The sequence below is a fragment of the Acinonyx jubatus genome, chromosome X (assembly GCF_027475565.1).
Source record: "Acinonyx jubatus isolate Ajub_Pintada_27869175 chromosome X, VMU_Ajub_asm_v1.0, whole genome shotgun sequence".
NCBI lineage: Eukaryota > Metazoa > Chordata > Mammalia > Carnivora > Felidae > Acinonyx > Acinonyx jubatus.
The window spans coordinates 44,600,537-44,612,789 of record NC_069389.1 but is presented as its reverse complement, the minus strand read 5'-3'; the positions used below and the strand labels follow the sequence as shown (position 1 = coordinate 44,612,789).

The 12,253-nt window shown below is 38.8% G+C and overlaps 1 long non-coding RNA gene across 1 annotated transcript; it reads left to right on the top strand.

Moving 5' to 3' along the window:
* The first annotated feature begins 792 nt into the window (after nucleotides 1-792).
* Nucleotides 793-11,832, top strand: LOC106988959 (uncharacterized). Its single transcript, XR_008290108.1, has 3 exons — nucleotides 793-1,425; nucleotides 6,055-6,189; nucleotides 11,078-11,832. It is a non-coding gene; the product is annotated as an uncharacterized LOC106988959 (long non-coding RNA).
* Nucleotides 11,833-12,253: the final 421 nt, after the last annotated feature.

Below are 12,253 nucleotides of genomic sequence, written 5' to 3'. Positions count from 1 at the left end.
CCTCTGCTTTTGTGAGCCACACTTCAGGGGCTCTGCTTTGCAGGGCGGGCTGCCCCTCCACCGCCTCAGCTCCCTCCCGCCAGTCCGCATAGCACCTACCGTCTCTCTGCCCTTCCTACCCTCTTCCATGGGCCTTTTGTCTACACTTGGCTCCAGAGAGTCCATTCTGCTAGTCTTCTGGCAGTTTTCTGGGTTATTTAGGCAGATGTGGGTGGAATCTAAGCGGGTCAGCAGGATGAGGTGAGCCCTGTGTCCACCTATGCCGCCATCTTCTCCAGACTTCTTCCCAAATCTCTTCTTAAATCATTCCTGCCACAAGCTTCTGTCATCTGGTCCCTCAACTTCTAGGGGAAGTTTAGGTACATTCATATTGTCACCCACTCAATCTTCAGAGCCCTTTTCATGTTGCAAAACTGAAACTCTTTATCAATTAACTCCTTGTTCATCTTTCTCCCAGCCCCTGAAACAACCACTCTACTCTGTCTCTATGAAATTTAGGGAATTATAGCATTTTTACTACCCAATCTGAACCTTATTTGTAAAAATTTTATAGTTTTATTTTCTTTTTCCTATATTTAATTAGTTGCGTACTTGTTTTTTTTTTTTAACTAAATGGTGCTTTTTATTTAAAGAAAATTATTAAGTCACAGTTCAGGTGCACTACAGAGAAAATAATAACTCTAAAGTAAAAATTCAAACACTTGTTGACTGTGTTTGGGAATTTATTTGCTTGATTGAGTCAATATTCAGTGATACCTAGCAGAAGTTTAGCAGTGTCCTGGAGAATTGGTTTCCAAAGATCAGGGTCCTTGCCCTGGAGGTCCTTATAGTTTCATGGGGGAGCCAGACCAATCTGTTCAATCTAGGAAGATTTATGAAGTGCCTACAATGTGCCAAAAAAAGTTCTAGATGTTTGGGTTACAGCAGTACACAAAATAGACAAATATCCCCGTGTCCCCAAAATCTTATTCCCTCAGAAGCACTAAAGTGTGAACATATTAATAATTTATGGGTCATCTGATCCAGACACATGTCCAGTCTCTGTCAATAGTATTTGGGGTTGGAATATACCATAACTCCTTGTTATGTACTATGATATTTTTATTCCACCCTCCCCCAAAAGTAAAGTAAAGTAAAGTAAAGTAAAGTAAAGTAAAGTAAAGAAGTAAACTAAAGTAAAAGTAGAGGCATTAGGATTGAAGAGAGGTAATAGGATGTGGTCCCAAAAATGGCACCCCTAGTGTGCCATAGCAACACAGCCTTGTAATTGTGAGGTAGATCCATGATGTCACTGTGTCCTAGAGGATTCATAAGGGTGGATGACCAGGGTGACTATCACCCTTCATCCCCAGCTCAGCTAACTACCATCCTCACCACCAAGCTATTTTGAAGTTCTCTTCGTTCATTTAAATTCTATTTTGAGTGGTAAGTAAAGTTTTATTATTTCCTTCTATGACACACTACGAATTTCATTTTGGATTTTCTCAGTATTTCATTTTAAGATATTTCCCAAGTGATTCTCTTGCTTTTGTGGGCATATAATATTGATACACAAAAATCATGTCTTTTCAATCAACCAGTGACTCTGTTTATTTCACATCGATTTTAATATGAGATTTGTACTATCTCAGATTTTCCTCATATTGTTCTCCTTTTCTACATGTCCACTGTTCAATATTTGCTTTTTTTAATTTTTTTTAACGTTTATTTATTTTTGAGACAGGGAGAGACAGAGCATGAACAGGGGAGGGTCAGAGAGAGAGGGAGACACAGAATCCGAAACAGGCTCCAGGCTCTGAGCTGTCAGCACAGAGCCTGACGCGGGGCTCAAACTCACGGACTATGAGATCATGACCTGAGCCGAAGTCGGACGCTTAACCGACTGAGCCACCCAGGTGCCCCAATATTTGCTTTTAACGTTATTGAATTTTAAAAGAAAATAAATCAATTTAACAATAAAACAATTTAGGGGCGCCTGGGTGGCTCAGTTGGTTAGGCATCTGACTATGGCTCAGGTCATGATCTCGCAGTTTGTGAGTTCAAGCCTCACTTCAGGCTCAGTGCTGACAGCTCGGAGCCTGGAGTCTGACTAAGATTCTGTCTCCCTCTCTCTCTGCCCCTCCCCCACTCGCACACTGTGTCTCTCTTTCTCTCTTGATAATAAATAAACATTTAAAACTTAAAAAAAAATAAAACAATTTAACAAAACATGCTGGGCCAAAAAATGTATATAAAGTACATTTTAATGTTGTAAAGTATATATACATATATCCATACCTACACATAGAAACAAAATGGTTGGATAGAGATATGTAAAAATGTTAGTGTTTGCCTGTGATCTATTTTCTTTTCTGTGTGTTTGGAGTTATATGACTCTCTGAATATTGTACCTTTATTATTTTATAGGATACAATGTATACTATTTGGTAGAAAATTAAAGATTCATGTACTGTGTCTTAGGTGTGTATATCAATTATGTGAAAATTCTATCTAATTACCTTCATATGAGCCAAAATTAGACTATTTTTTATTCAGTGTTTTTGAGCTTCCATCATATTCTATCCAGTGAAGCTCTGTGAATTCTCAAGCAGCTTTAACCTCTTTTTGTTGAATAAAAAACTAGCTAAGTATTCATATCTGCCTGTGAACCCAACCCCATCCTTTGAAGTTTATCTATAATACAGTTTTCCTAAAAACGTGAATATTGGAAATGTGTGAGAGAAAGCTCACAGGTTGATCTGGTAAATCAGTGCATTGCCTCTTATTGACTCTATTAACCTTAGTCTAGTTATGTTCCTTTGCTAAGTCTGTTCCTCCTCAGTTAAATAAGCCTAATAAATCTTATTATAGTTTTATGTGTTCGACACTTGGTGATTGTCAATAATAATCATTCTTAGTACTCCTAATTGTTCTTTAACAGAACGAACACATCAGGTTGCAGTGAAAACATTTCTCTTTCTCATGGCAACATATCCGTTGTTGATATTTACTGTTGAACATGGTATGACTAGGAATTTTAAGCACTTCAAATGTAAATGTGAGGTTTGACGTGATGTCATAGAGGAAACTACCAAACAATCCAGCTCCTGCTTTCTGCCTCAGCGTCCCTCTCCATGCTGGGTGTGGGTGGCTGACTAATAAGGACAGCCTGTACTCTGGGGGAGTGAGAGGCACCCACTTAGTCCAAAACACCTGTCAGGACTGTGCTCTGGGTAGAACTAGGTGGATGGTGGTGACCACATCCAAGCAATTTCCTCCCTCTGTGTTTAGCAATTTGCACTGTTCTCTGACTACCTCCTGTCCAGTATCACTCAACCAGGAAAGCAGCGTTAATAAAGCCTACCATTTGCTGAACACCTACTTAGCATTGGGCACTTAATTCATTTCAGCCACAAATATTGATTAAGAATAATCTATGTGCCAGGCAGTGTTGTTGGAGCAGGGGATGCACCAGTGAACTAAGCAATCTAAAATGCCTGCCCTTGTTGAGTTTATATTCTAGTGGGAGAGACAATGATAAACAATATAAATAAATCAACAAACGATGAAATGCAGTCAAAGGTAATGTGCTGTTAGAAAAGTAGTGAAAGAAAGGAGGAGTGGGAGTGCTGATTGGTGGGTATGCAGTTTTAAATGGTGTGTTCATGGCCAGTCTTGTTGAGAAGGTGACATTAAGCAGATACTTGAAGACGGTGAGGGATCAGAGAACAAGGGTATGTAGAGGAACAATGCTGCAGGCATTGAGAAGAACCCTACACACTCCTGAAGAGGGAGTTTGTATTCTATGAATCCCTAGAACACTGAGCTGGGCACTGCTGTTACAACTCTGAAATCACACTCTAGTGGGCTTGGGAGAGATACATAATTGTATGAGCAGTTACAACAAATTTGTAAGTACTTACCTAAGTTAGAGAGAATAAAGGGGACTTTGTCAGCATTTGCCTTTTAGAGAAGTCAGATGTGCTTGCCTGAAGAAGTGCCCTGAACCTCAGAACTGAAGGGATAGAAGTTAATCAGGATGAGGGAAAGAGTTATCCAGACAGAGGCATTAGCGTGACTGCCATTAGGAAGTACATCTCATAACTCTGCCTGTAGGGAAAGTAATTGTCTTAGGCCACCAGCTGTTGCATTCTGAAATCCATCTCCACATTTTTATTAGACCACATTTCCCACAGGCTGCTCTCAGTCCATGACTGAGTGTGGCAGTGATAATAAGATAAGACTATTCCTGGGAGGCTGATTTTGTTTCTGTTCCATATGCACTTTATTCCTTTTCTGCCTTTTTCTGCCTTTTTGGTAATATTTTCTGGTTCCATTTTATCTTTTGTTGGCTTATTAGCAATAAATTTGATTGCTATTTGAGGGTTTGATCTTGAGCTTAAAAGGTACTTTTATTTTGTCACAGTATACTTTTAAATAAAGCTATTTTTATTTAACTTAATGAGAACATTACATTAATATTTCATTTCCCTCCTCCCAACCTTTGTGGGTTTTTCTCCATACATTTTACTTTTACATATGTTTAAAACAATTTTAATGTTTATTTATTTTTGAGAGAGATAGAGACAGAACACGAGCAGGGGAGGGGCAGAGAGAGAGAGGGAGACACAGAATCCGAAGCAGGCTCCAGGCTCTGAGCTGTCAGCACAGAATCCGACACGGGTCTCAAACCCATGAACCATGAGATCATGACCTGAGCCAAAGTCAGATGCTTAACCGACTCAGCCACCCAGGTGCCCCTACTTTTACATATGTTTAAATCCCTACATTACATTGTTATTTTTTTCATGAAGAGTCAAATATCTTTCAAAGAGTTTAAATAGTAAGAAAAAAATCTTATACCTCTACCCATGCAGTTACTATTTCAGGTACTTTCCATTGCTTTGCAGAAATCTATGTTCCCATTTGGTGTTGTTTTCCTTCTGCCTGAATGACTTGCTTGAACATTTCTTATAAGGGGAGGTCTGCTGTTGATTAATCCTCTTAGATTCTGTGTATGTGAAAAAGATGTTATTTAAGACATTATTTTGTCATTATTTTTGAAAAATATTTTCACTGCTTATAGAATTCTAGGCTCAGAGGTTTTCTTTTTGCTTTAGCAAATGTTGCTTACGTTGTCATTACTTGGGTTGTTTCTCAGGAAAAATCCCTCTGGGTAATTAACATTTCTTACCTTTCTGGTTGCTTTAAGATTTTCTCTTTATCACTGGTTTTGAGCAATTTGATTGTCATGTGCCTTAGTATAGTTTCCTTCATGTTACTTGTGCTTGTGCTTTATTGAGTTTCTTCCATTTCTGGGATTATAGTTTTCATCAATATGGAAAAACTGGGGGCATTATTTCTTCAAATTTTTATCTGTCCCCACCTCTTGATCCACTCCTCCAGGGACTCCAATTACACAAATATGAGAGCTGCTGGAAGTTCTCCCACAGCTCACTGATGCTCTGTGAATTTATAAAAACATTTATTTTTCCTCTTCATTTAATTTTGGATAACTTATATTGCTATCTTTAAAGTTCAGTACTTTTTCTGCAATATCTAATGTGCCTTTAATCACACCCAGTGTATTTTTTATCTTTCACATTGTACTTTTCATCTGTAGTTCATTTGTGGGGTTTTTTTTTTTGTATTTTACATATCTTGACTTTTTCCAATTTAATTTTTAAAATTTTCATTCCAGTATAGTGAGGATACTGTATTATATTAGTTTCAGGTGTACAATATAGTGATTCAGGTATTCTATATATTACTCAGTGCTCTTAACTTTTTAAACATATGGAATATAGTTATAATAACTGTTTTACTGTCCTTATCTGCTATTTTTAACTTCTGTGTCAGTCTGGGCTATTCTCAATTGATTCATTTATCATCCCATTATGAGTTGAATTTTCCCGCTTATTTGCATGCCTGCTAAGTTTTGATTGAATGTATGATAATGGATGCTACCTTATCGAATGATGGATATTACTGTGATGCTAAAATTATTCTTGTGCTTTTTCTACTATGCAATTAAATTACTTGGAAACACTTTGATTCTTTGGGTCTTCCATTTAGGATTTAGTATAACTGGAGCTGTAGATGGAGCAGTAGATGGCTAATTATTCTCCATGACCAAGAAATGATCCTTCTGAGTACTCTACCTAACATCCCATAAATCCTGAGGTTTTCCAGCCTGGCTGTTGGCAACAGGTACTTTTCTAATTTCTGTGCAAGTACTAAATATTGTCTTCTCTAATCCTAGCACATGATTCTTTCTCTGTCCTCAGAAATTACCTCACACCCAAGTGTTGACGGGAACCCTCTTATGATCCTATAGATTTTACATTTAAATCTTGACATATATTCCTAACCTACCCTCCAGTCACACCAGCAGTGTATGAAAATAATGTTTATCCCTCAACTTCTCCAATATTTTTTGTGTATTCACTTATGTATTTGTTCATTCATTCATCTATTTACTTATGTTTTAATACTATTTGGTGGGACTAGAGCAGCACCAGGTCTGGGGATACTTACTCCCCACTACTGACAAAAGACTCTTCTGAGTACTAATCCAGTTACCCATGTATCCCTAGGTTTTCCAGTCTTACTGATTTAACAGGCACAATTACCGCCTACTCCAAGCACTAGGCACTGTTCCTTCTAATCCTTTCAGATGGTACTTTCCCTGGCATCACATACATGTGCTTAATACATGAGGGAGGGGCGCCTGGGTGGCTCAGTCGGTTGGGCGTCCGACTTCAGCTCAGGTCATGATCTCGCGGTCCATGAGTTCGAGCCCCGTGTTGGGCTCTGTGCTGACAGCTCGGAGCCTGGAGCCTGTTTCGGATTCTGTGTCTCCCTCTCTCTGACCCTGCCCCGTTCATGCTCTGTCTCTTCCTGTCTCAAAAATAAATAAAATGTTTAAAAAATTTTTTTAAAATAAAAAAGAGCATTCTGAATCTGCTACCCACTAGGTAGTACACATGTAGATTGCTAGCCTTTAAAAAAAAATACATGAGGTAGACCCTTTGACCCCTACGGTTTTCTCTCATTGCAGCTTTCTCCTCTCTGGTATCTTTTGAACACTAGTTGCCTTGATTTCTCAGAAACTCAGGTCTCTCGTCTCAACTCAGAAAGTCCACTGGCTCCATCTGGGTCCCCCACCCACCCATGTGCTGTAGCCTGAAAACCTTCTCTAAGCAGTCATTGTTCACATCTCTTTTGTTTCTTCTCTCTCAAGGATCACTGTCCTTCACATTACCTGATATACAAGGATTTGCCAGCAAATGTTTTATATATTTGGTCTGTTTTTTCATTGTTACAAGTGGGAGTTCAAAGTTAAATATACCATTTTGGCTAGCAATACAAGTAGATAGCCAATTGTGACACAAGGACTCCCCCGCCCCGCCCCAGTGACTTTGCAAACTCTACTTAGAACTGATGTGTCGGGACACCTGGGTTGGTTAAGCGTCTGACTTTGGCTCCAGTCATGATCTTACAGTTTGTGAGTTCAAGCCCCCTGTTGGGCTCTGTGCTGACAGCTCAGAGCCTGGAGCCTGCTTCAGATTCTCTCTCTGCCACTCCCCCACTTGTGAGCTCTCTCTCGCGCTCTCTCTCCCTTTTTCTCTCTTTCTCTCAAAAATAAATAAATAAACACTTAAAAAAAGAACTGCTATGTAGTCAAAGATGCTTTTACCCAACCTTTACTCCTTCTCTGTTCTTCACTAGAGTTCAGACCAGAATAAGGTTGGTTCTAAAGGCTCTCCTAGCTTCCCCTGAATTCATGCTTTCTCTCACAGATGTTTCCCCTAATAAATTTTTTGCACATTGAATTCTGTTTTAACATCAGCTCCTCCCAAGTTCTGAACTAATGCAAAAGTAAGATACTCTGATTCAGAAGAGGGATATGTTCTTTGCGATGATAATATTTTCTCTACAGAGGCTATGTCTTATTTACTGAGTGTGGCCTGAAACCTTAAGTTTTAAATGCATATTACCCTGTCCATGGAACTAGTCTATTTTATTCAATCAAACCTTTATGGATGTATATTTAAGTTCTTTCCAGTTCTACACCTTTTCAAATATAGCTAGGGTAAATATCTTTGTTCAGAAAGCTTTGTACATCAATCTGATCATTTGATTAGAAGACATTTTTAAAAAGAAAATGTATGGACCCTATGGAGTTTACATTTAAATCTTGATGCATATCCCTAGCCTGCCTCTCAGTCTCACTAAGAGTGTATGAAGGTAAGTGTTATGTCTCATTCTTTCCAACGTTATATATTTACTTACTTACTTACTTCTGCTTAGTAGTATTTTTCAAGGGAAGAGATTAAAAAGGAAGTAAAGCAGGTCTCAGAGTTTATACAATAATCTTGTTCTATGGATAATTATGTCTCCCTTGTAACTGAAGCTTTCCTGCACTTCAGACTTCAGGGAGTATGTCTTGAATCAAACGTGACTTTGTCGTGGTTTCCACAACCACTCAGTAAAACATTTGGATTTATTGTGCCTGTCCCCCTAGGAAACACCTCACAGCACAGATGTGTCTCCACTGACTCTGGCTTTGAGGAAAAGCATATCTGAAGCAGAATTCCAGCCCCATCACTTACTAACTGTGTCTGTGACCTTAAGCAAGCTGCTGTATCTCTGGGTGCCTCAGTTTCTGGTACATAATTGAGGGTCAGGAGGTGTGACAGGCATAGGCAAGTTTTGAGTCCTGGTCAAAGACTTAAACATAGCACCTGAGGTTCCATTCACCTGTGAGGATGAGGCTCTGAGACCCACTCCTTCTCCTCCTGCTCTCCCCAGAAGGAAACATATGAGGTTGCAAACAGCCTAGTTATGGTCTAAAAGATGCCATTAATGCCAGGCTTGGGAAAGTCACACATGAGTGAGGAGGAGAAAAATGCCAGGACTCCTGACAATCTCCTTTAGTTTCACAGCACTCAGTGATTGCAGGAGTAAGATCATTCCAATTCATAAGGGCCGGTACAAAAACATCTAGGGATTTTACAAACCAGTTGTTAGATTGTCAGCAGCTTGAAATCAGTAAAGGCAGGAGTGTTTACATGACAGAAATTAGCCAACATATGTTACAGTCTGGTGCATTCTCCCCTCCCCCTACCAGGACCAGTTTACCAGTGCACTACCAATGTGCAGAAGTCGATGGGGTTGGTGCCACTTGTATGCTTTTCTCTTAGTTTACCTATCTAAAACACTCACTTTATTTCATCCTTGGGTGAGTTGTTTAAGTAGAGGTAAAATAATATATTGTAAAAGTATGGATCTAACACCCATAGTTTATTCTGTGGCCTATTGTACCATCATTCAGGTCCCCACCTTTAAATGAACATTGTAGAAACTGGCACACCTTGGGTGGGTTTAAGGAACCTGTTGGGGAATCCAAAGGTCATGGATGAAGTTTGTCAAAGTCACTGGGAGGGTTGCCAGCAGTCAACAGAGGACTTAACTTTGTCTCCCTGGTGACAAACAGCCACCAGAAATGAACCACTAGAGAGAACTAGAATAACTTAGTTAAGATTCACTCTTGACATAGCAGAAAACATAATTAAATTAGTTTAACTTGTGATAAGAAATTATGTCAGAGAAACAAAAGTCCACTGCAGAGTAGTTATATACATGATTAACTTCATAAGTCAATGATGCCATAAAGTAACAAACTCCATATTTCTGAGCTTCTATTCTCACTGGATAGGCTTCTCCTAAGTCCAGATCCCCTTGTGGTACAGAAATTGTTGTCACAGGTCCAGGCACCATATCCAGACACATCAGCATTCGATGGAAAACAAAGGTCTGACCCTTACCATGTGTGTGGTATTCTGAGTAAGGAAGCCTTTCCCCCCAAAGCAGAGCTCTCAGACTGCATTTCCAATCATCTCATTTTGAACTTGAATAAAATGTTGATATATTTGTAGTTTTACAAGGAATGTCTATCATATTTCATCTATTAAAAATTAAATTTATTAGCTACACTCTTCTATTTAACATTTAATCTTTGTTGGATGAACAGGATTTGATGTATGGTTTTACATTTGATTATTTCTCCCTCCTAACATCTGATATTTAACTATGACACTAGATATATAAAACATCATCCCAGATTATGTTAGGATCTAGGATTGAAGAGAGGGAAAGACAGCATGATCTCTGACCTCAAGAAGCCAACTAGTCTGTTGGGAGATATTCAATAAAACAAGCACTGACAAGAAACTGTGATAAGTGTTTTCTATTAGAGAGAAGATAATTGTATGGACTTGTCTGCACTTAGCAGGAAATGACCTAATTCCAGAGGGTCAGAGAAAGCCTCCTGAGAGTGAAGGTAACTAGCAATTGGCCAGATTAAGATGGAGGAAATCATTCCTGGCAAAGGATGTATGAGGTTGTGCACAAGAGCAAGTATGAGGTTGTGGAAATTAGAGCACAGGCCATGTGATGAATAGAAAGAGGATCAAATTTGGCTGAAACATAGCATGTGGGATGCTGACTCAAGATACTGCATGAAACATAGTGAGCTTTACTGAATATTTACTGAGTTAATTACTTTTTTTATAATATCACTGATTGGAAGAACATTCTCTAAATTCTTAGGTCAGTACTGATGGATTATTTGTATAGGCATCTGTCTTTAACAGTTCCTCAGACTTTTAAGGATGCCATATTATATTTGACATTTGTTTCCTTAGTCTTCTAGAACCAACAGTTTCTCTTAGGAGCCCTGGTTCCATTTATTAGAAAATGGTATAAAGTAAAAAGACTAAGACCTGGATGCTGGGTTTGCTCATTATGACTAATAATACAAAACTCTCCAAAACAGGATAATAGTTGCCATACTAGTGGATTTTTGTCTCCCATGTTTACAGGAGAAAAGTAGAGTCTGGATAAAGAATGTCACTGTAATATGTCTTTCACTCTATGTTTAATCATTAATATGCTTCATTATTATTGGTTTCATTCCCATTAGAAAATAAGGATATTTCTCTACATTAAAAAATAAAAACTAATTTTTTATGACCCTCCCTGTTCTTTCTTCTCCTCCCACCACTTTTTTCAGCTTGACAACTTTTGGCTGCAGTCTTTTTTCTTATTAATTTCAAGCAAACTGAGAACCTTGAGCTTCAATTTCCTATCCAGCCCTGAGATTCAAAGGTAGCTTTGAGCTGAGACTATTCGTCCATGGATCCTCCACGTAAAGTTACCCCACCTTTTAATTCTGATTCATTGCTGATTCCACCAAAAGAAATGTCCCAGAAACTTACATCAACTTCCCAATCATCTTTCTCCAAAGTGCAAAACCTGGATCATATTAACGTTAGCCCCAGTTTTAATAGCAACTACCTCACCCCTCTACCAGAGGAAACGATCCAACAGCAGCAATACAGAGATGAGATGAGCCAACATGAGAGGCAGTGGGAGAAGTCAGCGTTCCCTCAGAGGAAAAAGACATTCATGGAGAACATGAGACAGAAAAGTTACTATCACATGGCACCTTATCGGGTTGAAAGGGAAGGAAAGATCTATTTCTCACATGACAGAGATCAGAATAAGTGTAAATGCCATTATTGCCTCATTCAAAGGGAAGCTATTTCCGGGAACTGTAAAGGGCAAAATGCATCCTCTTGGAAAATGCTAGTAGAAGGCTTTAGCCACTTGAACATCAACTCTGATACCACAGAGTCCCGCTGTCCATCAGAAAAGCTTCCACAGGAGTAGAAAAGAAAGAAGAGCCATCAAGAGAGGGAGAAGAAAATCAAACAGTTCTTCAGAGGCCCTGAAAACAATAATTGAAATAAACCGAAACTCATCCTCATGTGATGAGATCAGAATTAATTCAGATGTGTGAATATTGATTTTTATCCAAGTCCTTGGGTGGAACTTTTTGGGAAGCAAACAATTAGGGATGGTCACTAGGAGAAGCAAGATCCAATGTCTGGCAAAAAATCATATTAGAAAGAAACAATGTTTCAGTGATTTTAGGGTGATTCCAGGGCATGCTGGGAGCAAACTACTCTGAGGCTGGGAAGATGGTTAAACAATGGCTTTTAATTTGCCATTATTTCGTTTTCATGATGCAACTTGCTTTTTCCCTCCTGGGATCTTTTTTTCTCTTATATATTGTCATTAAGGTATAAAGGACCCATGTAGTGTGAATGTCTGGCTGGTTGCAAAGTGCTTTTGTTCTGTTTTATGGGTTGGCCACAAGAAAAAGCACTGTGTCTGATGAAATGCATGTGTGTTTTGGAATTCTGAA